This window comes from Microtus pennsylvanicus, chromosome 1 (assembly GCF_037038515.1).
Source record: "Microtus pennsylvanicus isolate mMicPen1 chromosome 1, mMicPen1.hap1, whole genome shotgun sequence".
Taxonomy (NCBI): Eukaryota; Metazoa; Chordata; class Mammalia; order Rodentia; family Cricetidae; genus Microtus; species Microtus pennsylvanicus.
In genome coordinates, this window is record NC_134579.1 from 197913395 (window position 1) to 197941178 (window position 27784).

General features: G+C 41.6%; 1 protein-coding gene across 9 annotated transcripts in view; it reads right to left on the bottom strand.

Annotated features, from left to right (window-relative positions):
* Hivep2 (HIVEP zinc finger 2) overlaps positions 1–27784 on the bottom strand; it is a 190924-nt gene that overhangs the window by 24872 nt on the left and 138268 nt on the right. Inside the window, exon 1 of one of the 9 annotated variants that reach the window (XM_075948657.1) lies at positions 11905–11980. The exons of the other annotated variants lie outside the window; for them this stretch is intronic. The gene's annotated coding sequence lies outside the window, so the exon portion shown is untranslated. Of the gene's footprint in view, positions 1–11904; positions 11981–27784 lie in introns of those variants that run through there. 9 annotated transcript variants of the gene reach the window in all.

Genomic DNA, 27784 nt, shown 5'->3' on the forward strand with positions numbered 1-27784 from the left:
GTAAAGCTAGCCGGGCAGGCGGCTTGGGGTGTTTGGGGACGCAGCCCCGCCGCCGCGCGCCCTTATTACTACATGTGTGTGTATGTGTGTGTATATGTGTGTATGTGTATGTATGTGTGTGTATATGTGTGTATGTGTATGTATGTGTGTGTATATGTGTGTATGTGTATGTATGTGTGTGTATATGTGTGTGTATGTATGTGTGTGTACATGTGTGTGTATGTGTGTGTATATGTATGTATGTGTATATGTATGTGTATGTATGTGTATATGTATGTGTGTGTGTGTGTGTGTACATGTGGAGATCAGAAAACAGCCCAGTTGTCCATCTGTAGGTGCTGCTCACTTGTCTGTCTGCTCTTTTGAGAGAGGGGCTCTCATTTGCCAAGTGCTCTGGGCTGTCTGGCCAAGAAGCCCAAGGTTTGGATTGTCTCTGCTTCAATAGTGTGTGCCCCCAATGCCTGCCCTTTCTATGTGGTTCTGAGGATCAAACTCAAATTCTCATGGTTGTGCAGCAAGGTCTTTTCCAAATGACCTATCATCTCTCCAGTCCTCCAGCAACTTTTAATAGTAGTGAAATTGTGGAGATGGAGCCAATCATTTACAGCCAGACATTTTAACAGGAAGCTCCTTCCATTAGTAGCTATGTGGCATAATAAATAGATCTTCAAATCGCCTGTATAGAGACTAAGTCACATACATATTAATGTTGATTTGTTGGAAACTTCTGCATTGAATTGAGGTTTGTCTCCTCACAGTGATTTTCCTAATTTCAAAGAAAACTGATGGCCTCAAAGTATATCAGTGAGAATTTACGTCAATCAATTCCAGGCAGGGCACTAACAAAAGTGCATGGCATTGCCCCTAAACTGGTGAAACTCTGTGCATAATTCAATATTTAAGGTCCCTGTAATATAGCTTATTTGGAACTTTGAGAGGCAAGTATGGCCCTCTAAAGTGGAAGTAGAATTTGCCTGTGATTCATGAAGAAGTATGAACATCCTCAATTGGGATTCAGAGCTTGAAACAATTTCCAATTTACTTTCTAGGTCTAATACCTTATATTTATATTGATCTATGACTGCAGCCCCAATGCTCGCACTGCTTGACATTCCTTGACAAATTCTGAAATTCAAAACTCTCCAAAATATGAAACTTTCTGAGCACCAGCATGATGCCAAGAGGTAAAAATTTTCATTCCTGGCTTCATGTGATAAGTTGTGCTGAAAGGGAGATACACTAAAAATATTATATAAAATTATCTTCAGGCCGCATGCATAATTCATATGTGAAATATAAATTAATTTACACTTGAATTCCCAGAACATATCTCTCTCCATATGTGTAAGTGTGTGTGTGTGTGTGTTTATTCAAATATTACAGATCTTTAAAAAAGCTAACACTTGGTACTGGTCCTGAGCACTTCAGGTGAGGACAACTCAGCCTATGGTGACAAGAGAAGCTGTCACTCACTGTGTATTTGTTCTACACCAGCACAGTTAAAACTCAGAAGATCTCATATGTTTTCTTACTGGGTGTTTATGGCACCTGTGGATTATAGAATGATTACATCTGCTCCCCTGAGGAGGAAGACATCAGACGCCCGGAATGGGAGCTGAAATCCAACCCAAGCTTGGCTGACCTCTGAGCACCACGTCTCTTACATGCTCTCTCATAAACCTCATCCCAACTTCAAACACTGCATCTTCAATGTTTTTCAAGTGCTTTCATGTAGCTCCCAAGTTTAAATTATTGTCCATATTTGAAACCCTCAAGTTTTGAAGGTTTTAGAAGAAAATACCTGACCTTACAGGTTAGAGATAAGAAAGTAGCCACAAATGTGACTTCTTAGAAGAAATGACCATAATTTAGATAGAGATTTAAATGTAACTTAGGCAGCACCTTATGGGAACACTGGAAACCTTTTAGACAAACTGCTCTCCTTTAGTCTTTGAAGACAGTTTCTTTAAGGGAAAACATCCACCTCGGATGTGAAAATCAGCATTCGCCAGTTCCCATTCTTTGCATGACATACAATATGTAATTCTGTAATTTCAAGTGAAGTAAGGGCAGATATTTATGAAAAGAAAGACTGTCATGGACTCATGTTTTCATTTGACAGTGAGGGCTTATCTCTCTAAAGGAGACGGCCACTATTCCATTTTACTGCAAAACAGTTAAAACTATTACACCACTGACTAGATACATACTTTCCAAGGACAAAACACCCAACAAAAAAAAGAAAAATAAAACTCCTGTTAAATACTGCACCTCTTCTGAAAATAAGCTTCAAAATGCGGAGGGAAAGTGTCATATACAGCGCAATAGCAGACTTTCTGGATAAGATCCTTGTCATGCCCTGCTATTTAATCCAGAAACACCATTTTCCAGAACTCCTACTCCAGGACTTTCAGGAAGAACGGACATCCCAGCACAAGGATGCTCTGATCCATGTTTTTCTAAAAGCAAAGCCCATCTTCTTGTTTCAGTGAAATGCTTGAGAAGTTTACTAAGGAGGGGCTCAGGAGATGACACAGAAGAAAGAGTATTTGTTTGGCAAGCATGAGAACCTGAGTCAGTCCGTTTAAAAAGCAAGGCACAGGCACACTTTACAAGTGCACACACGCACACACAGGATGGGGGAGGGAGAGAGAGAGAGAGAGAGAGAGAGAGAGAGAGAGAGAGAGAGAGAGAGAGAGAGAGAGAGATCCTGTCCCCTATGAGCCCTTCACCCAGGATTTTAAACAGCTGACATTGTTCTTCTGAGCACTATTTTGGGGTAGCCTTCAATTCACCGCTACTCATGAATCACTGGAACTTTCTGAGACTGGAAAGGTGGAAAAGGGCAAAAAGTACTGGTCCCTCGGGGAATCCCAGGATCGCACTGATGAATATTACAGGCAAGGAGGATTTTATAGACTGCTTGTCTTGAGCTGCTTTTCCTTGGACATGAGAATAAAATGTAATAGAAGCGATGCACGTCCCTGGCCACAGACTGCAAGTGGCGGAGCTTTTCCTTTACATCCAAGTAGGCCCTGGGTATGCTCAAAAGTTTCTGTGCTGTTCTCCCTCCCTGAAGCCAAGGAAAGTAATTCACTCTAAAAAACCACAAGGCTTTTAAAGTTCAATCCAGCATTTGATAAAGGCATGTCTTCTTATGTTATTTTTAACTGATATTTTCACTAAGAGGTTTAATATTTCAAGATAAATAAATTCTTTAGTTTGTATTCTATTACTAAAATGTATGATTATGTTAATAAATGGGGAAGCATTTTATTATATTAGAGTATGTTAGGGAGGAAAATATAAGAGAGAAAATGCACATCAGATGGATCACTGAGTTCAGGGAAATATTTTTGGACCGAATATTATTTCAAATTACCAAATGTATTATGTATCTTTTAAGATTTTAGTTTAACTTTTTGATATAGATCTGCTTAAAGCCAGGGAGCTCTATAGCAACTTCATTAGTTACAGTTAATATTATTTCCTTATGATCATATACATCCATTTTTCATAATTTCAAAGAGCATGTTGAATGTAAATACCAGTTTTCCCCAATCGGTTAATATGCTAAAAATTCAATAGCAAAGCAATTCTTACATGAAAAGAAAACAGCTAGCTATCATTTTGTTCACTGGGATTTCTTTTTATGGCAACCAAACCCACACAAAGTCATTTTTGGCACCCACCGCCAACAAAGGACTCGCTATTCTAAGCGCAGTCTCACATTCGCATTTAAAATTTCCCCCCAGTGTTTTCAGTGCACTGAGGATAAAATTTTGAGCATATGGGTTTAGGGGTTCCTGTGGATGGTGTACCAGCCAAAAGGTGTCTCTCTGTCAAGGGAGATATGCTCCATCCTGCCAGATACCAGCACTTTTCAGAAGATGGTGACATTCGAAAGGTATCTGTCTTTGTATTGCTGTGTCAGGGTGTGTGTGCGTGTGCGTGCATGTGTGTGTGTGTGTGAAGGAACAAGAGCACAAAGAAGTGACACAGCAAGAAAGAGAGGGTAGGATAAGCAGAAACACAGGCTGGTTGGCTCTGCTCAGGATTGGAGGCCTACCCTACCAGGCCGGGAGACACAATATCTCTCTCAGAAAAAAAGTTAACCTTAGGAAATTAATCTTTACTTTAGTGGCAGCAAATGCTAAGTAACATCGCTAGATAATCACATCCCATGTAGTGGAATGACAGCTGGCAGCAAGCTCATCCTCTTTGCCGCCAGTATTTTACCTACAAGACATTGCTTAAAATCAAGATGGCATCTTAGTTATTGTTTGCTGTTGTTCTGGAGACCTGGGTGTGACTATATACTTACAAACACGTATACGGGCTTTCCTGATGCTATGGATCATTAATTAAATATTTTAAGAAATACATGAACTGGCAGAGGCAGGTAGATCTTTGTGAGTTAGCGGTCAACCTGGTCTATAGAGTGAGTTCCAGGACAGGCTCCAAAGCTATACAGAGAAATACTGTCTCAAAAAACAAAAGAGAAATAAAGGAAGAGAGGGAAGGAAAGGGAAAGAGAGAGAGAGAGAGAGACAGAGAGAGAGACAGAGAGAGAGAGAGACAGAGAGAGAGGAACCACATGGGCTCAGGCATTGTGTTTTTCACCTGATTCAGCTCTCAGAAGGAGGAGGCAGGAGGGTCAGCAGTTCAAGGTTATCCTTTGCTACATAGGGCAGCCTGGGCTACAAGAGAGGAGACAACACACACAAACATTGGCTCACAACTACTTAAATGTAGGTGTCCCGCTATCTCCACCACCTGGTATGATAAAACTGCTGAAACACTGCTTGGGAGCAGCACGGTCAGAAAGAACCAAATGATAGAGGACCTCTCAAAAAAACAGGGCCAGTACCAAAGTCCAAATGAACACAATTTCCCATGAGATGATTTCAAGGATGTACTTTCTTGAAAGCTAAATTATGCAAAAATGCTGCCTTTAGTAAAAAAAGAAAAATCTCAATAATATCTTTAGTCACCTTAAGGGGGACCAGTGACCAATTGGAAGAGGGTGCTGTGTATCTTGCGAGACCCCACCAAAGAACTGGGAGAGCTCTGGGAAATTTACATCACTGCGATGTCACTCGGATGTGCTTTGACATGCTTGCAGTCTAAACTGCCATGAAAGAGTGTCCGAGAAAACAGAGCCACATTTTCCAAGTGGGCTGCAGGGTGGACATCACGGAAGATGTCATCAAGACACTGGGGACTTATTTTAACTCTAGCATGGCACCTTTAACCTACTATCACAAAATGTTTGTAACTTCGTACTTGTGATTTCACATTTCCAGTGGCCTGTGCTCCTATCATATTATGAAAGTTGTTCCTATAAGGATTACTAAGAACTGCACATGGAAATAAACTAGGCCAGAAACAGTACTCTCAGATAAGACTCTCCCAGTTAAGAAGGTTATGACTGAAATGGTTCTATAGTGAAAATCAGAAGAAACAAAAGATGTACAACATATTTCTTATCTAAATGGAATATACCCATCTGGTCAAGGACGTCGGTATAGGCATTCTCTGCAGGCCCAAACTGCTCTTTAAGTTACATGTAAAATCGAGAGGCGAGAATAATAAATTTTAGCTATTAACCTGTTATCCTCGTATCAATAAACCGCATCACAATCATCTTTGCTTCCCAACTCTCTGCACCGAAGCTCATGCACAACTTCTGGGATGAACAAGAACATTGAAGATGTTGATGCTTACAGTTAGATCAACAGCCGTGCTTATTCTTCACCCATAGGAACTGCCTGCCCTCAAGAAATAAAATTTGGGATTATATCTCTCTCAAAAAAAAAACTACAACAGGCAGGGCGGTGGTGGCGCACACCTTTAATCCCAGCACTCGGGAGGCAGAGGCAGGCGGATCTCTGTGAGTTCGTGCCAGCCTGGTCTACAAGAGCTAGTTCCAGGACAGGAACCAAAAGCTACGGAGAAACCCTGTCTCAAAAAAAAAAAAAACACCACATTTTAATTTTAAAAAATTCTTTTGTTTTAACACAACATATATCTTTGGATGAATACTGGTATTAAGGGGAAAATACTCATTACAGAGCAGAAGCAATTAAAAAATACAATTCTATAGTTAAAACTTAATTACTGGGGCTAGGCAGATAGCTCAGTTGACAATGTGCTTGCCTGGCATGCATGAGGACAAGAGTTCCATCCCTAGAACTCAAGTGGCCCATACTTGTAATCCTGGTGCTAGAGAGGCAGAGATGGGTAGGTGGATCCCTGCTCACTAGCCAGCCAGCCTGTTATGCAGGATGAATTCCATGTCAGGGAGGGACTGTCTCAAAACCTAAGGTGGACAACGCCAAGGAAGGACACCCAAAGCATGTCTCCACATACATGCATGCACCAGCATGCCTGCGCATCTGCACACATATGAGCACTACACACACAAAATCAAATCAAACCAAACTAGAGAGCCCTGGGTGTGGAAGGTATGGCACTGGAGACCAGGCTGCCATCCCACTTGCCAGCTTCAGGGAGGCATCAGCTAAACTTCATATTCGCAGATAACCTCATAAAAATTCCTTTTTTTCCAGTGGATATATTCTGTGCTAAAATTAATTACTGAACTAGGAATCTAACACCAAGAAAGAAAAAAAATCTAGAGCCTTCCTAGAGGCTAGTATGTAGTGACGAAAAGGACTCCATTGTACTTTGAATTAATGTTTATCCAAATCTAATCTAAAGAAATTCAAGGAAGATCAAACTACTTAAGCTGAATACATGAATTAATCATCTGAGATGGTTTGATTGTACACATAAGAGGCTAGCAAAAAAGAAAACACTACTATACATCTTGGTGTGGGGTTGCAGGGCAGCCATCCCAGGAGTCAGGAAGCTGGGGCATGAGGGTTTCTAAATTCTAACAATCTGGGCTACACAGCAAAACACTGTCTTAAAAGAAAATGACTATGATACCCACAGATGGACACTGTATATTTGTTAGTTACGATAATAAGAACAACACTGTCTGCATTGCTGCCAAGATATTTCCAAAACTTTTGCAAACAGAACTAAAGAATCACAAACCAACTGTGAAAATGTGCCTTGTCCCTGGACTACTTCTTACAAGTATTTAAAGGGCTTTCACTCCCTCCTCCCTGACCCCTCCTCACCTTACTGCATCCCTGAGGCAGGACTTCAGGACACCCTGTGCACTTTAAGATATGAATCATTACAAGCAAGCAGGCCCACTTGATTCCTCCAAAGACAAAAAAGGTGCAAAAAATAGCTTCTGCGACTGAAGCAGAAGCCACGTCAGCAAGCAGATGAACGTGGGAGGCCAGATAAGACTCCACTGCAGCAAACAGTGAATTATTAAGCAAATGCTAGATTTATTTTCTGTTTTAACTTGATTCTTCTTGCCTCAAGTCAACCACTGCTAGCACTCCAAATGTCACCTGTCAGGCGCCAGTCTTTGCTAAACGGGAAATTTCATCAAAGACAAAGAACATGGACTGGTAACCATCAGAAGAATAGTGATGATGTCAAAACAACAACAACCACAACAACAACCCTACCCCCCCAAAAATCAAAAAGACACCATATTCTATATTGTGATTACATATATAGTTCAGCACATCCATTATCATCCCTTTAAAAATAAAATTAATTTCTGAGATTGTGTGACAATCGCAGAAAGAAAAAAAAAAACTTGTTCTCTCTCCTATGTAGAATTTAGTCAATAACATTTATGTAAACCTACATGTGAGTGAAGTATCACATGAAGAAAAGAGAACAAGAAAGGCCTAATACAGGGAGATGAGGAAGGAACTGAATGCAGATGATGAACACAAACTATAAAAGAGGCTATAAAACTAAGCGCTTTTCTAGTTCTAATTCTGTCATGAATTTTTTTTGGGAGGTTAGGTTGTGAATAAGCACATAAAATATATTGAAGATTAAAAAGTGTAAAATTTAACGGGAAGCTCCTCTGAAAGCCTATTTTAGCTGCATAAAATGTCATGGAGTTATATAGACTTTGGGTCTGGTTAATTACGTTGTGTGATGTTTTTTATTTACTTGCATCCTTTTCTACTAATAAAATTTATTTTTTTAAAGAAAGAGGAAAATAATGTCCCTTGGTAATAGGAGCTTAAGCTAAAGTTAAAAAAAAATGGCACCCTCAGAGCAAAAAGGAGGACAAACATTGAACTGTTTTGTATTCAAAGCAAAATTCATCCAAGATTCATCCAAGACATAAATGGGCCAAGATTCCCATAGATACAGCTATTCTTAGGCAACAAGTTTTTGCAGTTTTCACCGAATACCTGAGACTGGCCATCTACTCATCACTACAGTAAGAGGTAAGAAAGGTACAGAGAACTCAGTTCGAAGTAGATCAGGACAAATTCTGACTCGCTATTCCTGCCAGCCACCTCCACAGACCAAGCAGATTCTGTGAACATCTGCCAAGCTGGGACTGGGAAAACGCTCTCGGTTCTGCCTGCACAGTGGCTCCTGGAAGTGGGACAGACTCCTCTGATATCATGTTCTTATCTCTGAAGTTCCAGATTAGAGATCCTGTTTCACCCAGGTGGAGGATTTCACACTGAGAAGAGGAAAATGGGTTCAACAGATTTACAACTATAGTGACTTAACCTCACTTATTCCATGTTTGGTGTCTCTCTTGAAAATCAACAAACCTTTTTGGTACTGTCACTGATAAGCTTGCCTTCGACCTTGTAGCACCTTCCCAGGCATTACTGTGATTTTAAGCAAAGATTCAAATGATATTAACACAAATGGCATAGAATTGATTGAAGTGATTTTGCCCAGACAGGCAATCAGTTATGGTCCTGCAAGCTAGGCAATTATTTTCACTATTAAAATGAAGACATGGTGAAATTGTCTAGGAAAATTAATTTTCCCATTAATTTTCAGTGAGTTTTTAAAGTTTGGGTTCTTCATCAAAATAAAAGAAAAATATTTCACCAAAATGCTGGTTTACAATGTTTACATTTCATAAAAACCAACAGTTTATGAGTATATTGTAAGCATTATAATGAGAGAGGGAAGACAGTGGTTTAAAAAAATTCAGGTTATTAGATTTATATGTAATTACCAGATGAAAACAATCATATTTAATAAATTCTGAGTTTGTCCAAAAGAGTAATAGTAAATCTTGTTTAGAAATCTCTGGGTCACAGAAACCTAGTCAACCACCCAGGGCTAGTGATGTCATACATCTTGGAGGAGAGCCTACAACCACCACTTTACTACACTGGCATAACCTTTAACTACATTCTAAGTACTTGTTGTTATGCCCACAGAGAAGTGTGGTCCTCATCCCCGACCAGGAAACTTCTCAGGGAAATAGATGGAGACCACTGCAGAAAACCTCAGCCAATCAAAATGCAGACTTGTGGAGCCTAATCCTAACGGATACATCTAGAAAACAACTCCCACATCTAAGGTTCAGGGAACATCATGGAAGAAGGGCAGAAACACTGTAAGAGCCAGAGCATCAGGGAATTTGCCGGGAGAGTGTGTCTTCTAGTAATGCCAGAAACTATACCCATGAAGCCTCGCCAGCATGACGTCTTAAACATGACCTGAACAAGGACAAGACATGGAGGAAAGCCCATAAGGCCTGACCCTTACATAAGGACTTCAGTCAATGAAGGAATGCCAAGTGCAGGAGAAATAGGCTTCCCCAAGGAAGAGAGCTCCAATCTGTTATCCAGGATCAAATGACCATCCCTGAAAACACTCCTATGAGTGACTCTATACAGACTGGGCGGGTTATACTTAGGAATATATATACATTTATGCATGCCTACACTTACACATTTATGCATGTAAGAAAAATTAAATAAAATAGGAGGCCATGAATTCGAAAGAGCATGGAGTGCTAATTGCGAGGGCTTGAGGGGAGGGAAAGGAGGGAGCAAATGGCGTGATTACATTATAATCTCAAAAATAAAAGAATGAGGAGAAAAATCTCAGGTTCATTTAAAACGTGAGTATAGTTTGACTTCATGATGTACAGGTTGATCACTCTGTTATGAGCGCATTGTTTCCTCCCTCCCTCCCTTGATCCCTCCCTCTCTACTTTTAATTACTCTTGAATGTATTTTTCGATCACTCATCTCTAACGTGTAATAACAACTTAGAAAGCCCAGGTATCACCATGTCCATCCGAGTGCTTTTCTGGCCTTTCTAGTCTCAGAAAACACCCGTGGATTCTTACGCATCGTTTTCACTAAGACAGCGAGAGTTTCCTCATAGACAGGTAGAGGGTAGAGAAATGAGTATTTGAAAAATATCCCTTGTTTGTAGGATTGCTTCTTCCCAACCTCCACTCTTCCCAAGTGATTCTAAAAGAAAATTTAATGTGACTTCAACGAATTTTGTGGGGGGCTAATATTTCATTGATGAGCCTCTCAGGCACATAGAAAGACCTCTATTGATCTTCATTTTTGTCCCTCAGGCTAAAAATATGCTAAGTCATAGTTTCAGGGAAAGACTAGAATACACCAGTTATCCTTTAGATAAGAACTCTCCAAAATAAAATCAGTCATCATAACATAAATCCTACGACAATAGGACAAGAGAACATGACTGAGACAGGACCTCTGTGTCTCAGTGACAGGAACAGTTTGAGCATGGCCTGTCTAACAGGAGGAGGCCTGCTCCTTCTCAGCTACAGAATGGAACTGTACTTGAGTTGCGCCAAGTAGAAGATTCAGAAGTGCTGGTGAAAGATGATTGAAGGGCACTAAGGGCGCTGTTCAAGATACATTCCATCAGTCTCACAGGCTACGCTTAGACACATCTTTCTCCTCATGAATAAAAGAGAAAAACTCTTGTGGCTCATTGCTCAACTCTGGAGTGTGAGGAGTGCTAATTTCAGTGTCAAGTGGCTGTGAGTTGCTTGTTCTGGAGATGCACGCACACACACACACTCAAACACACTGACACACCAACACACATCGGCACACAAACACATGCACACAGACAAACACACAGTATACCCACATATACACACATAAATACATGTACACACACCATACACAGACACATGGACTCATTTCCCACATACACATACCACACACAAACACAGAATATATACATACACACAAACACATGCACACACCACACACATGCAGAGGCACACACATGAACTCATACACCATACATACATGTACCAAACATACACACCACACACACGTACACATACACATTTACCACACATGCACATAAACTCATGCATACACATAAACACACACATGGGGACATACACACAAACTCACATACCATACACACATACTACATACACACACACACATAAACACATGCACGCGAGCATTCATGCACACAGTGTTGAACACGGTACGTTAGAAGAGGGACTGTTACAGAGTCATTACAAAAAAAAGGCTTAACAAGTGAACCCCAAATACCTACTCTGCCATTTTGCATAGTGTCCTGGTTCTAGAAAAGATCATGTTCATGTGTATGGAAGGACCACACTGTATTCCATAAAAATGTAAAATTATTATTTAGCAATCAAATAAACTTGGGGGTTGGCAATGCCATTCAGTGGCAGAATGCCTGCCCAGAATGTGAAGGAGCCTAGTTGGTTTTTTTTTAATCTAACACAGGAAAGAAGGAAGATATGAAGGGAGGGAGAGAGGTCAATTGATTGGAAATAATCCATGAGTTACTGCTATTCTGGAATAGAGAAAAACTGAATATCAAAGCACTGTGAATTACAAATGTTTTTCTTTTTATGAAGGCAAAAATGTGCATTAGAACTGCCATCTATGACTCTTTCCCTAATGTTTCTGATGATCGTCTCACATTTTCGGGCATTTATTGTTTTGCTAGGATATGTTAAGAGGCTGATGAGCATTTAAACATGATTACCTGTCTACAGGGCACAGCTGGATGTCTGTTCGACACTGCTGTCCCCCAGGCATCAGCCTGCAAGCTGCTGTGCTCTTCTGATGTTGGCATCACCAGCTCTCCCCACAAGTCCATCAGCTCACACACGGTCTACCAAGATCAGAGCTACAGCTTAGGTTCAACATATTTGACATCAAGTAAGTCAGATGGCAAGTTCATTTGTTTTAGGAACAAATAATATAAACTCCTGCTATCATTTAGATTTTATGATTACCCAAAAGTATGTATAGTGTGAATTTCCAAATCATTAAATTTGTCACTCAACTAGGAGGTGAAAAGGAGGAGAGAGGGAAGTCTGTCTTGCTTTGAGAGTCAAGACACACTGTGACGTTCTTGGTCTGGGCCAGTTCTTCAAACTCTAAGTCAGATCTTCTCTTTTTTGTAACTATCCAAACTCTTTATTCGACCATTAATAATCTAGCCTTGTCACATAAACCAACTGGGTACAAAAATGGATCCTAGACAGTAAATGACCTTCACCTTTAAAGGAGAGATGTCGATAATTCATAACTTCAATTCTAAAATTATTAGACATGGAAGATGGCACAAGAAAAAAATCAATGGCCTTTGAATTACTTTCCAGTTTTATTAAAAAATATTTGATGAAAAATTTAATTTTCCCTAAAGGAGTAAAAGTTGGCAAAATTAGATGTCCGCTTAATCAATTCTTACAAATAGTACATTATTTAGTATCCAAAGCAGAAGCAATGATTTAATTAACAGCCAGTTTTCTGCAAGAGCTATTTTATGTCAAGTTGTTGCTGCAACTTCTCTCCCCCAGTTCCATCCCTCTGCTTTTCTTCCTTTTTTTTCCATCTCAACATTCCATTGTTTTGTTTTGATTTTTTCCACTTTGGAACTGGCTCTCTCTCCTTAAGATCCCTCATTTAACTCACTCCGTAGACCTGGTGGCATTGTCTTGCCATTACTTTTCCCCCTGGCTTCCTGTTTCTCTGATAATAATGAAAATAACAATAACAAAAACACTTTCAAAGTAAAAGCTTTAATCCAGAAGATCCCTTTCATGCAGCCACCATAGGTGAGCTTCATAATTCCTTCTACTCAACTTTGCCACAGAGGCCATGAATATGATATAACCTCACCCCACTGTTGTGGGTTCCCCTGCTGAGTGGTGAAGGTTAGAGTATCTTGGCAAAATGGTAGAGCTAGGCAGATGGTGTTTAGCTTAATTAAATGTCATGTTATCTGACAATGCTTGCATATGCCTCTAATCCAAGTGCTCAAGAGGCTGAGGCAGGAGAATCTGGAGTTGAAGGCTGACCCAGGCTCTACAGTGAAACCCTGTCTCAAATACAAATCACTCTTTCTCATTTTGTAGTACGTTCGCTAATGTTTGTTTGTTGCCCATGCAACTCTCTCTTTCCTGCCCCTTAGTGTTGTAGTAGGTAAGCAACTAATTAATTCCAAGTCATCTCAGCATTAACTGTTGAGCTATGTATGTGGAGGAATAGGGATAAGATGAAAGAGGTTTATTTGATGAATATACATCAGTGAGGATTATGATTTAAAGTTACAACTTCAGAGCCTTGTTTTCACAAATTTATCTGAGGTTTGCTATTTGGTTACTGGTGTGTGTGTCTGCCTATCTGTGTGAGTTTGTGTGCATTCATGTGTGCGTGTGTGTGTGTGTGTGTGTGTGTGCTTGTGTGTGTGTGTGTGTGAACTGATTTTAATGACACCAAATACGAATCAAGACCAACATACAGGTGTCGAATCTGCCCTGCCACCAAAGTTTACTCTGCAGGGTGGAGAGGCAGCGCACAAAGAAAAAGTAAAAGCAGTGGAGACTTAAGACAGGTGAAGGGAAACACAGAGATAGTTAGGGGATGCCAGAGGTAAAAAGTACTATAGTAAGCACAGAAGGAAGGCTTGGGAATGACAGGTGACCACAGCACAGGGCAGCCGGCAAGAACAAGGGATGCTGGCTAGCCAGCTAAGGAGTTTCTGGAGGCAATCTTGTCTCTGACTCTGCCTCCTGAAGGCAAGAAGAGATCGCAAACTTTTGCACTACCACATCTGGCTTTTCTGTGGTCTCTGGACTCAGGTCGTTAGGCATAAACAGCAAGTGCTTTTCCTCACTGAGCCATCTCACAGTAACACATTTTACTTTCTCATAAGGGTTTGGGGGACGGAGCTGAGGTTGGTATGCATTTTACTGGTGGAGATGTCTCCCCAGGTCCCAGGAAACTCTTATACAGTCACTTTCAAGGTTTTGTTGTTGTTGTTGTTTGTTTGTTTTTGTTTCAGAATATATGCCAATTTTATCTGTGCTCGTAAATCTAACAATTTGCTAATATATCCAAATTTTGTCATTTATATTTCAATAAAAGTCCTTAGATGATGAACCCAAAGCCATTATCTTTATCAGATCTTGGCAATTAAAAATTACACACATATATTTTATTTAAGGATAGGGCAATTTCCTTTATATTTTAAGTGTGAAAACTGATCTATCCTGATTTCAGAAATGTTAGTAGCCGGGCGGTGCTGGCGCACGCCTTTAATCCCAGCACTCGGGAGGCAGAGGCAGGCGGATCTCTGTGAGTTTGAGACCAGCCTGGTCTACAGAGCTAGTTCCAGGACAGGCTCCAAAGCCACAGAGAAACTCTGTCTCGAAAATAAAAAAAAATAAAAAAAAAGAAATGTTAGTAGATTTCAGAAGTATAAGCCATTATTTATTATTTGAAATCCAGGCTCCTGGCTTTATTAAATTAACTGTGTACCGTATGCTCAACCACTTCTGAAGCACACTGAGAATCACAAAGCCATTTGTGGAACTGGGGACATGGCTCAGTCGGTAAGAGTGCTGGCTCTCAAAACAGGAGGATGTGAGTTTGACAACCAGGGGAAAAGCCAGGCATGGCTGCAGATGCCTGTAACTCCAACGTTGGTAGGCAGAGATGGCAGACCCAGAGAGCTTCCTCGCTAGCCAGTCTAGCCTACATGTCATGCTTCTGGTTCAGTTCGAGATCCTGTCTAAAGAAAACAAGGCACAGAGAAACCCAGAAAGTTACTTAATGTCCTGCTGCGGCCTCTGCAGGGCACACACATATGCACACAGACCAACACAGCCATGTGAATGTATCACAGAGCCTACAACAGCGGAGATCAGAGTAGGAAGTTGGTGCACATTTTCACACGAGTGAAGGGATAAATAAATAAATGTGAAAGAAGAGAGGAACTAAGGAATGAGTAACCAAGATCTGGAAAAAACCTTTTCTTGTTTAGTGCTCAAAAATGGACCTCCTAGACCCTGAGACATGAACAAGGAAGAGCAGGAATCTGCTTACAGATATTCACCCACTGAGCTGTCCCAGCAGCACAAGAATTTTATTTTTACTTCAGAATAGACACTCTATTTTCCAGTCTATTTGGTGGCCCTCTCTGAACAGGTAGAAAGCTAACATACAAATGTGCATCCTCTCTGAGGAAGCATCTAGTTTTTTTCGAGGCATACTTTTGATCACCAACATCATTTCCACCACGAAATACTTGGTTTTTTATTGTTTCAGCCACATAAAATACACACACATCTCAATAATGGGAAATATTAGAAGAAACATCCTAAGCACAGTTAGGAACTGTTTCCAGAATTGAATCGATTTGTACCTTATAATCATGTTTGGGCAGCACAGCTATGAAAACTAATTAGTTCCAGGTCTATAAAAAATAATGGAAACTCTCCAAGAAGTTTTCCCCTCCAGAATCCTTAACTATAGGATATTGATTCTAGAAAGGTTTACAAGTGCAACAGGCAAGATACATGCAAGCAACACAATGCAATAGAAACAAATCTTATTTTTCCCTCTCTAAGAAACTGCATATGAATAACATAAAATAATATGGTCAAATTATATTATCTCTGAGACATGGTCAAGTTTCCAGCTACTGCCAAGTCTCAGCAGGCGGCATTGAAAATGTATTTGACATATTCTTGGACACAGATAACTTATGCTGGCAGATCCGCACCCCAGCCTTCTGCAGTTTACCAGAGGGTTTGGATGAAGATTCTGTCGAGCATGCACAGAGTTAAAAATCAGATTTAGCAGCCAGTACTTTAACCAGATTTGAATCCATTTGATCAAGTCTCAAAGCTGCCTAATCCATTCCTGTGCAAACACTAATGATCCTAAGTGCCGTTACGTTTTTAAACAATGAGGAGTCTGAAAACAAAGCGTCATTTTGATTAATCAGTTGCATGTGATTTAAGGCAATCTTGCCTCTCAAGTAAATGTAAACACTACAGGATATGCACTTTAAATTCCCACTTGGGGTTTAGCCAACAGTAATGATCAGTGCCCAACATGGGCTTCCTGGTGTAATGTTGGTGTTTTTAACACCCACATAAATCATTAGTTATCCGCCCCGAGAAGACCATAACAATATGGCAGGCTACATTCGTTTCGGCTAGGAGAACAGCCAATGTGAGCAGGTTCTCAATCAGCATCAATTCACTCAATCTCAGTGGCTCCACATTGACTGATACCATTTTGAATCTCTCTTTCATTTGTTCTCATTTATCACTGAAGGAAGAGGAAGTTGCTAAGGACAATCTTAATAAAAATTCTTTGGGGCTGGTGTAAGGTGCTTGTCTAATAGGAATAAAGCTTTGGGTTTGATACTCAACAGTGTAAAAGATTAAATAGCCATAATCAACTCCATTAACTTTTTTTTTCTGCTCAAGACAGGGTTTCTCTGTGTAACAGCTCTGGCTGTCCTAGAACTTTCTCTGTAAACCAGGTTGGCCTAGAACCCATAGAGCTCTGCCTGTCTCTGACTCCGGTTTGCTGGACTAAAGACATCACCACTACCGCCTGGCTTGAAGATACTTTCTTTAAATAAAACAAAAGCAAATAAAAGACAAAAAGAGAGAGGTAGATATTATAGTTCATGTCTAAAAATCCCAGTGATTTGCAGGCTAAGGAAATAAGAACATCAGGAGTTTCAGGCCTGGTTTACATAGTGAGCTCATCCGAATCTGGGCTATAGAGCAAAATCCTGTTTTAAGGAAAAAAAAAGACAAGACTAAACCCCATACATAACAAAAAAAGCACACAAAAAGAACAAAAAATTACAGAATTAAGAATTGTATTGCTGGATTTCTAGGCACCTTGCTGTGCTTTTGCAGAGAAACTTAGACAACGCTCCCAGACTAATTTTATTGCAGCATCTGCTCCTTGATTTTTAATAAGGATATAAATTACTTCAACAAACAGATTATAATATTTCTTTAGAACTGAGCAATACAATATGAAGAAAAACATATCAGAAATGCCTTCTTTATGCAACATCTATTACAGCCTCAACTCTAATGCAAAAACACATGAAGGAACTGAGGCTCTGAACGGACAAGCAGTGGTCAGCCCAATTTCTGGAAGACTACATACGAGGAGCCTTCCAAGCTTTCTACTTCCCAGAGCAGGACTACGTCAATGGACACAGGTGCCCTGTCTCCTTGCACACGGCCTGTGTGGTCCACAGAAACAGGTGCCCTGTCTCCTCTTCTATGGACCAACCTTGAGTGAAAAACCGTTATCTCTCTGAGCTTGAGTTTCTTAATACGCAAAACAGAGACAATAAAGTTTGTGACCTCACTTTCACGCCGTGTTTGTAGCTATGTTGGCAAGTCAAAATTGAGAAGACATGATAAGGTCGCCTGCTGATATAAGTGGAAAAGGAAATGAAATAGCTTTAAATGCCAAGTAAATACTGCTGTTGCGGTGGTACTAACAAACATGGTAGTTCTGCTGCCAATGGGGAAAAAAAATGTAGAAAAATTCAAAGGACTAACTACTAAGTTCTGCTTGGTGTGGAGGACACCAAGAATGTTATGTAAACACAAAAACCAGTTACAAAGTTTTTATACAATAGGGTAATGTGATTATTTTAGAGCTAATTAAAGCTATAAACCTAATGCTGCGACCCTTTCCTATAAATACAGTTCCTCATCTTGTGGTGATCCCCCCAACCATAAACTTATTTTTGTTGCCACTTCAGAGCTGTAATTTTGCGACTGTTATGAATCATAATATAAATATCTGATATGCAGGATATCTGATATTCGATCCCTGTGAAAGGGTTGCGACCCACAGGTTGAGAACCACTGCTGTAAGCCTTCCAAATACATCCATTTGCAAATTTGCTTTCATTACATACTTGTATAGTTAGCACCAAACCCGGTATTTATTTTGGTTAGTTTTTCTTAAGGCATTAGTGAGTGAAACTTCATCTCAACAAGTGGAGGTACCAAGCTAAATTAAAGTATAATTCAATTCTAAATTACTTCATAGCCCCTACATATGCCAAAGAAAATAGTAACTCATCAAAGGCGATGGATTTGAAATATTCTCTTCAAGGTTGAATTCATTAAGATTCTAAATTAGCAAGGATACAACACCCAACCGACACCCACACTGTAAACAAAGGCTCTTTCATAAACAACAGTTTCCCCCTTGTCTGTCTACGAAGTCTTCTGTGAGGCCAAAGCCATGGTAACGTTACACCAGGGGAGGAATATTTGAAATCATCCTCAAGTGGGCTCTTAAGAGCAGCAGCTCTCAGCCGGGCGGTGGTGGCGCACACCTTTAATCCCAGCACTCGGGAGGCAAAGGCAGGCTGATCTCTGTGAGTTCGAGGCCAGCCTGGTCTACAAGAGCTAGTTCCAGGACAGGCTCCAAAGCTACAGAGAACAATGGCAATGGGTTTCTGATCCTACTGCACGTACTGGCTTTGTGGGAGCCTAGGCAGTTTGGATGCTCACCTTACTAGAACTGGATGGAGGTGGGGGTTCCTTGGACTTTCCACAGGGCAGGGAACCCTGATTGCTCTTCGGGCTGAGGAGGGAGGGGGACTTGATTGGGGGAGGGGGAGGGAAATGGGAGGCGGTGGCGGGGAAGAGACAGAAAACTGTAATAAATAAATAAATTAAAAAAAAAGACAAAAAAAAAAAGAGCAGCAGCTTTCAAACGTGAAGGGAGATTTTTATCTCACAAAAACTCCGAAATTCTCTCCCATTTGGATCTGTGGGTGAGACGAGGAACTCACGAATCTCTTTCATTGCATCTGATGGCACATCTGCCAGCCAAGAAGAGAGAGCACAGAAGAGGAAACTCCTCCAAAGAAAGTGGACAGCGAGGGCTCTTGCCCCCGGCTAGGCGGGATCAGCAACCAACACCACCTTCTCTGCTGATTTGAGCCATCTGGGTCAGGAACTCCATGCTTGCCATCATGGGTACCAAACAATGCCTAGAACACCTTGCATCCGCAGGATGGTGCTGTCCTCTTCCTAGATCTCATACACAGCCACAAAGGAGTTGTGAGGAGTAAGTCACAGTCGTCTTCTTGGATGGGATTTTCTGCATAGCTCATTTTCTCAAATGCAAACCAATTCTGCTTCTGACTGTTCTGGATCAAGAGTGACCCCACGAAGGCAGTGGACATTGGGATGAAAGTACAGCTAGGCCTCAATCCTCACACACTATCCACCAACTAGGAGACCCTGGTTAAATGAATGACTCCCCCAACAAGTTTCCTCATCCTAAAATAGTTTTGAAGGTTGTTTTGAGTATTAAATGAGATGCCACATGCAAGTTATTTAGGACAACACCAATCACTCATAAGACAGCATAAATTATTGTCATTCTTTTTGTTACACTGGCAGGTTAAACTTCTAGAATTAATACCTACAATGCAGGTACAAAACTTAAGCTACATGAGTCTAATAATAACATGCATATCCATAGTTGAAATGGATTTCGCATGTATATAAGCCTATGTGAATGTGTTTATATAAACATACAGATTTTTTCTGGTATCAATATAACTTCAATTATGAAAATATTTAGAATATATATTTAGTATGCTTCATCAACTTATTTAATGGACTATCACTATCACAAGAATTTCTGTTGGGGGACCTTTTGTTTTATGACAGGAATAAACTCACTTCTCAACTTGCTGGCAGGCAGCCACTCTTGTCATACTGGGTTTAGCTCAGAAGGGCAACACCGTCCACTATACCAACCTACACATTCCTTAAGGTCACAGGGGAATAGGGACCTTATCAACCTTGAGGAGAGTCATTTATCTGCACAGCACTAAAATACTCAGAGCAAGAAAAACACCCTCAGACATCCTCCACACTATCCCGATATCACCGAATAAAAACTCAGAACTGGCCAGCAGCTTCAGCAAACTATTTGAAGAAGTAAGACCTGCGGAAAAGCTCTCCCACCATTCCAAACATTTCAGTGTCTTCAACAACAGTTGTTCAACTGACGTCAATGAAACCGTGAATGGAGTTCAAGGCAGCAGAGGAGCAAGCTGGTGACATCAGAAAGCAGGGACACCTCTGGGCTGGGATCCAGCCAGTGAGCAAAACCAGTCCCTCTCACAGGAACGAAAAGAATGCTAACTGCAAGGCCACTACAGATACCCAGCATCATGCGGTAGCTGGAGTTTCACCTTACTCCTTATGCACGATGGCCCCACGTACACAAATTTCGTAAGGCCAGAAATTCCAGATGTTTTTCAAAACCAGGTCAAATTGCTAAGGGCTATTTATTCTCAGAATTTTTGCCTGAGAAGTTCCCCGGATATTAGATTAAGTAGCAAATACTTTCCCTTACTTCAGACTTGGTGTCTGGGTTGCAGTACGGTCGGGTGGCACCACGAAAATACTGAAAACGTCTGCATTTGACTGGTGTGAAAAACCTGTCTTAATTGCTCACCCACATACAAAAAAAAAAACCTGTAGAATTCAATTCAGGAAGAGCATCACCATGCTCGGCTGCTGAAGTGTGTCTCTATCACTGTAATTTTTAGATACTTCTCAACATTCAATTAACATCTGTGATGTGATATTAGTCATTATTAACACTTATTAAGCACCTCTGCCTCTGCTCGGAGAGGTGCAGAATTCAAGTGTAAAAAGGTGGAACTCGAACTAACAGACGGCCTCTTCCCTTGCTTCATGCTCCCCTCCGAAACACCTGATTCCTTCCAGTATTCAGACTCCTAACGACTTAGCCTCCTTTTCCATACATGCCCCGTATATTCAGAAAATAAAAAGGAAGGCTTCACCCCAATGAGTAAATCTATTGGTAAAAGAATTCTTACCAATACAGTTTCTAAAAGATTTTTTTTTTCTGCTTGATTAGTACCTATTGGGTGTAAATGAGTTTAATCTGTAGAGGGAGTCAAATTTAAAGTCAAGAGAAGAAACCTTAAACATAATTCTTTTAATACCACCATAGCCGGGAAAGGGGATTTTTAAAAAAGAGGACGGAGGTTTAGGAAGAGAAAGCTCCCTGAATGCATGGAAATTGTTAACGTCTATGGAAATAACACAAAGGGGTCATTCGCTTTTCTAAAACTGGAAATGTCCTTGTTCGCTAGGGCTGCGATATCCCCTCTGGCCATGAATGTCACAGAGCGACCCATCCAGCACCTCTGCCGGCTCCTCCAGGCTGTTCTAATGCTAGTTCATATAAGACAAGAGGGGACCCTCCCTGGGTCTCACCACGTATGATGCCAGATTGGGGGAATCCAAAAAAAGTGGCAGCAAGGGAGCCCACAAGACACATATTAGTAAGAGGTAGAACAGCGGTGGTGTGGAAGAGGACACCAACTAAGCAAGCTGGAGCAGGCTCAGGATGCTTTATCTCTCAATGCTCTCACTAGAGAAGGTTAGATAAGATCAAGGACCACAGAGAAGGCCAGGGACAGGGAAAGCCAATTCTCTCTCACTCTAGGCCCCCTCCCCCAGTGTTTCTGGGGATGACGGACACCTCTGAGAGAACACTGATTCTGTTGTGCATATTATATATCCTTAGATAAGCCACTTCATCTGACTGAGCCTCCCCACTTAAAAATGGGTACAATCATCCCTGCCCTGCTAGCCTTGATGCCTGTAAAACTAAATTACTTTTATGTGCCACCTAAAGACAGCTCCATCAACAATGACTCCATCTACAGCGGTGGCCACATCAACTGACCTTGCCTAACAACATCAGGGAAGTTCTGTTTATGGAAGGACATGCCATGATGTTCGTTAAACAAAGTCACCTGACTGTGCACCTCTTCCATACATACCCCACCAAGAAGCGGTACGTGAGTGGATGTGGAAATGGCAATCATGACATCACTGTAAGCTCTGAAGGATGGCTTCATACAACCCTCAGCAGCAGTTTTAGTGATGACTCAATCCAGACCTTTGTGTCTTAAGTTCTTCATTTAAGTCTTGAAGTCTCACGGCTCTGTGAACTTGTCTGGCCTACATACCATTCTGAGTGGAATCTCTGTCACAGAAACCTCCCCCGGGCCTTGTGATTCTATAGGACAGACATTTCCTAGTGCTCTCTAACACCATGACACACTTCCCTCACACAGCAGAATGTCAGTGTGAGGCCTGGAAGGCAGAGGTTCTATCTGTATTTGTTAATACGCTACTAGCAGTTGTAGCCAAAGTGGGAGGTGGGGTGGGATACAGAATGCCCTTTTTACAACGGCAGTTTAAAAAGCGTGATTGACAGGTGGCTCTATCCTAGGGGTAATTTGGGGATCAAGTATCCTTCAAACTGAGGGACTTACATTCTACAATAATTCAACCTCCATCAAAGGTTCAAGCTATAGACGGGGGTTGGGAATGGAGGGGAGAATCACTCAAGGAGTGTGTTAGGAGTCAGTGGGTACATTTATCACGTGACCTACCCGCATTCCAGGGATAAGCACTTCAGCCACAGGGTTCCTCCAACAGGTGGAGGAGTAGGTGAGCTCAGGAGCTGCAGTCTGTGAGCTCTAGCAGATAGGACATGGGTTTGGCAGCTCGCCAACCAGCCCTGTGCCACACACAAAAGGTTAAAAGATGCTCACTGCTGTGTAAGCGCATCCGCTTACCTTAGCGGTCCCGAAGTAATGCTAGGGAAAAAATGTGCCATGCGCAGAAAACATCCCCAGCTCTACGTCTCCTAATTTCACAAAACATTGTTGGCTTCTCTTTTCCTAATCTACTCAAGCTTAGATCAAAGATCTAAAGATCAAAATTACAGTGCCCCCAAAAAAAACATACAAAATGCATTATAAGCAAAGTCTAAAGCTTCCAAAACAGCATTATCCCCTAATAAGGGAATTCCCTGGAGAGGGAACAGTCATGACAAAGACACACTGATATGCAGTGTTTCAAAAAAAAAAAGTAGAAAGCAGGATGGATGGAGTCTTCTTATTGTGCAAATGACTTCGTCAATTTACATCTTTTAATATAAAGAGGGCGAGTCCCGTCATGTGTCCAAAGCTGAGCTAGATGCTGCAATCTAGAAACCTTGATTCTGATGTTCTAATACCTGTGTCATTTTAAAATTAACGGAGCTAAGAGGCTGATCCAGGACGTGGATGAAAATGACATCTAAAACATTTGGTTGACACAAAATCACTTACAAACAGCAAGGGTGGCTGTGCGGTCTTCCAAGGGCATCAAAGAAAATGTGCGCATGGAAAGTTCTGTGGTTTCGAAAACATGCCACCATTTGACCAGGTCAAGACTGCAGTGCATTTTATTCCTAATCTGTCAAGGGTCTGTTCCGGGTCCAGAAGGAAACTGGGGGGCTGGCCTATCTCCATCACCTGAACTTGCAAGTGATAAAACGCTGTCATTCAGGCTCCAACCCAGAGGATCCCTTTCCTTCGGTGGAATTTGCTTTACCACACAAGCTCTCAAAATAGGTTCATTTCTGCTATTTTTCTGACTATATTTTAAAGAGAAGTTTTGCAGAGGCTGGTGAAATAATTACAGCTGCACAAGCAAGGCATATAATTAGTTGAAGAAGAGGGCTGAGGGGGGGAAGAATTCTCCTACACTATGTGGGTACAAAGACTTAGGGTTCAATTGTGAAGCCGTTGCTGCTTGCATCTTTTATGGTTGTAGTCAACAATGGGGAAGAAAATAGCCCACAACTATGTATAGACAGACACACACATACACATACACACACACCCTCGGGACACAGGCAGAAGGCATCCTCTCTGGGCTCAAGTAAACACAGATACTTAGACTGAAAATAAGCTTAATAGTGACCCTGACCCCACAGTTGTGCGACCCAATCAGGACAGAACAAAGGGAAAGGCCCGGCGCCTTTCTTCCTGCATTAGAGGGCCAGGACACCTTCCCCAAGTCACCTCTTAGTACACCTTCTTAGGTATCTTGCTCATGAGAATGCTTCTCCTGATTCCTGAAGGGCAGGAGGAACCCAAACGGTCTCCTTTCCATACAAACTTGTTGAGCTCAGGAAGGTTTCAAGTTCATCACTAGAGGATCCCTCATGTAGGAATACCAAAACTAGGTCACCTGGTTCTCCAATTTCCTTTCATTATGGTATGACGTTGGCAAGCCCGTTTCCAATGTCACAGTGCACGAAGCTGAGCTCAGAATTTAACTGCACATGGAAGCATAACACCAATTTATTTTTATCCAACATGCACACATTTTAATTGGAAGAATTTGCTCACAGCCTCAACAGCCATGCCGTTGTAGCAAAGAGCTCAAAGGACGTGTGAATAATTACAAATGAATGCCCCACGTGTGTGGCCTGGTCAGCTCTAAAAATTTCAGAGAACAAAAAAAAAATCATGCAGGTGCTGAAACAGGCCAATGGGCTCACAGACACGGAGCTTGTAAGGTACATTGTACAGTGATGTTCACGCTTTCCTGGGCCTAGCCTGATGCCAAGATAAATTTCGGAACACCAAGGTTCACAGCTCTTTCCTTCAGGGGGTTGGAGAAGAAATGGGAGGAACAGTAGCCAAGAGTCAAATGGAGAATGAATATCTGACGTCAAGTGAATCAGCTAAAGGAAAAACTGAACTGGCTCAGTATACTTACTGGCTTAAAGGTCCTGGCTCACTTCTGCCTGGGGTAACTAGCAGACGCACACTTCTCTCTAGTGACTTTTGCTTAAGGTACTAAGTAAAGAGTAAGACAAAAGCTGTTTACTGGAGGTTGAATACTATGCCTTGGCCATCAATGAAATACAAACTCAGTATTCCAGAGATTGTTCGAGAGAAAGAGAACGGAGTATCAGACTACCCACATGAACTATCTTCGTGTGGAGAAACTCCCATACAGAAGCCCAAATACTTACTTTGAACAGACTTTAACAAGATGAATCCTTCCAGCTAGACTCCACCAGGTCTCCCCGACTAACAATGTTGCCCTTATCCAAAAATAAATAAAAGAAAAACACAGCACACAAAATCCTTTAACAACCTCCGGATAGAAAGCTAGCAAGTGAGGTTATCTGCTTCTTAAGATGAACTCAACGCCAAGTGGACGCCAGAGGAGATGAAATGGACCATAAGCAGGAGGCCAGCAGGTGGACTGGTGAGATCAGCAGATGCCCTTAAAGAGCCCAAGGGGCCAAAAGCACAGGTGCATAACCCTGGGCCACTTCTTCTAGCTGGTCCCTGCACAAAGGGGACAGCCTGTGCTTCTCACCGAGAGCAAGGGAAACAAGTAGGAAGAACATTTCCTTCTCAAGATACTCCCCACCCCGGCATTCCAGCCAACCTCTGAGAACATCGTGGTTAGGTGCCAGAGCTCCCTCCACCTAACACAGGAATCTTTCCACAAGACCCGCTCTTCATCTCCATGGAAGGAGGGAGCGGATAGGCCATGGGAACCCGCCTTGCTCTGTTCTCCTTCGGGGCTTGCCTAGTCAAGCTGAATTCTCCAGGAAGAGGTCTTCCACAGCTCTCTGGGGGATGGAACTTATTCAGAACACATCCTCCGGGGACTGTCTTGTGTATCCAAAGCCTCAAGTTGTATCTGTCAAGACCTTTTCTATGCAGTCCGTTCTCCCATTCAGAAATCACACTGGGTATATATACATAGAGGGAATATTTGCTGTGTTCCAGGAACTAGGGCAGACTCTTTCAGAGATCGCTGTAGGCAATCGCCTCCAAAGATAACTAAGAGATAGCATGTGGCCTCAGAACTTGTTCCCAGAGAAGAAACAAACTGACCATTTCCTGAACACATATAACTTAACAATAGCATGCTTAGCTTTCTGCATACATCCTCTCATTTCGTTATCAAAATACTTCTGGGGGGGGGGGGTGAGTGGTATTGTCCCCAAATTCTAGCTAGGGTTTATAGTGCTTAAATACTATTCTAAGGTCAAATGAGTTGTAAGGAACTGGCACTGAAGCGAGTGCCACAAAGTCTCAGAACTTAATCTTAGCAAGAGCTACAAGGACCATTCACAGAGTGAGCATGGGTACTTCTGGCCACCGTACTCAAGGACGGCTCAACAAAGGACACCGATGTTCAATACAGGTCTCGATAGGCAGACTCAGGAAGACTCTAAAAGGCAGAGACTGGAGGGAGACGCTACCCAGGTGGTGGAACAATACATTAATAGCGAAGGGCTGCCAAAAACCAGGCAGAATCAACTTGGCTAAGACATCAGAACCATGGGCTGGAAAGGTCATCTTTGCCTTCATGCTTCGTTTAATCAAATTCACCCTCAGTTTGCATGTCTTCAATACAGTCTACATCCTATTTGCATGGAGGCCCATCAGTGCATACAAAGCAAGATGTCTCATGGACACAGTCCTCATACAGCTGGACTGAAGGGGCCGTATGTGTCATATGAAGACAGTCACTTGACAAACTGTGTTTTGGCATTGTTCAAAAAAGGTCCTTTTACATTGAAATGACATGAATTAAGCTTACTCCCCCCGCCCCCCATAAAGATACACTAAATAAGAAGCATATTTCAAATCTATGGCTGGTTACCTATGCTCTGATAAATCTAGTATTGTAATTGTATATATTCAACAATAATGTCTTGGGGTGTGTTCTATAATACAGTATTGAGAATTGCTGAAGGACTGTGCATCCAAATCAGGAGGAGATTACACAACAGCCAGGATGTTCACCAGCTGGAAGGCAGATGCAGTTAAGAATATAAATGCTGGGTATAGGGGGATGGGTCACCGGTTAAGAATGTGTACCACTTTAGCAGAAGACCCAGGTTCAGCTCGCAGAACCTATATGAGGCAGCTCACAACTCCCTGTGACTCCAGATTCAAGGGGATCTTAGGCTCTGACCCCCATGGGCAACACACACACACACTTAAAAATAATAAAAATATTCTTAAGGATAGAAGTCCTGACTAACTGCTCCAAGCCCACAGGGGCAAGCCTTGAAAAACTGATCAGAGAAATTCAGGGTAACTTCATAGCGTGACTCCAATTCCTAAAACCCATGTCTACCATTTAAGATTCTGTCGTATTTACTGCTTTACTTCCAGTCAGCCTAGTCTTCCCCTTCTACTCCAGTTTCTGCAGCTCCAGAAAAAGAGGCTTAAGCATTGTTCTCAAGCACAAACAGGCTTTTCCACCCATGTGTCTTTACGTAGGCCATGGGGCTCTGTTTATTTTCTTCATCATGACCACCATGATATTAAAAACAACATGGACACCAGAGTCAGTTTACATGGCAGCTACTCATGAAATCTGATGTATAACGAACGATCTCTGTGTATGTGGTCTGCCTGGCAGACTGGACAGGTGACTATGATAGATGGATGGATGGATGAATGGTTGGATGGATGGATGGATGGATGGATGGATGGATGGATGGTTGGGTGTGTAAACCTTCTGCTGGTAATAACCATTTCACTGTCAATGTGCTGTTGTATCAGAAAACCCTACATTCTGTCTTCTTTTATAAATACAGGAACACAGGTTTTTTTTTTCCCTTTCGTATTAAAAGTAAAAGCCTCATGAAAGCTAAACTATATTTGTCTTTGGATATTCCCTCCC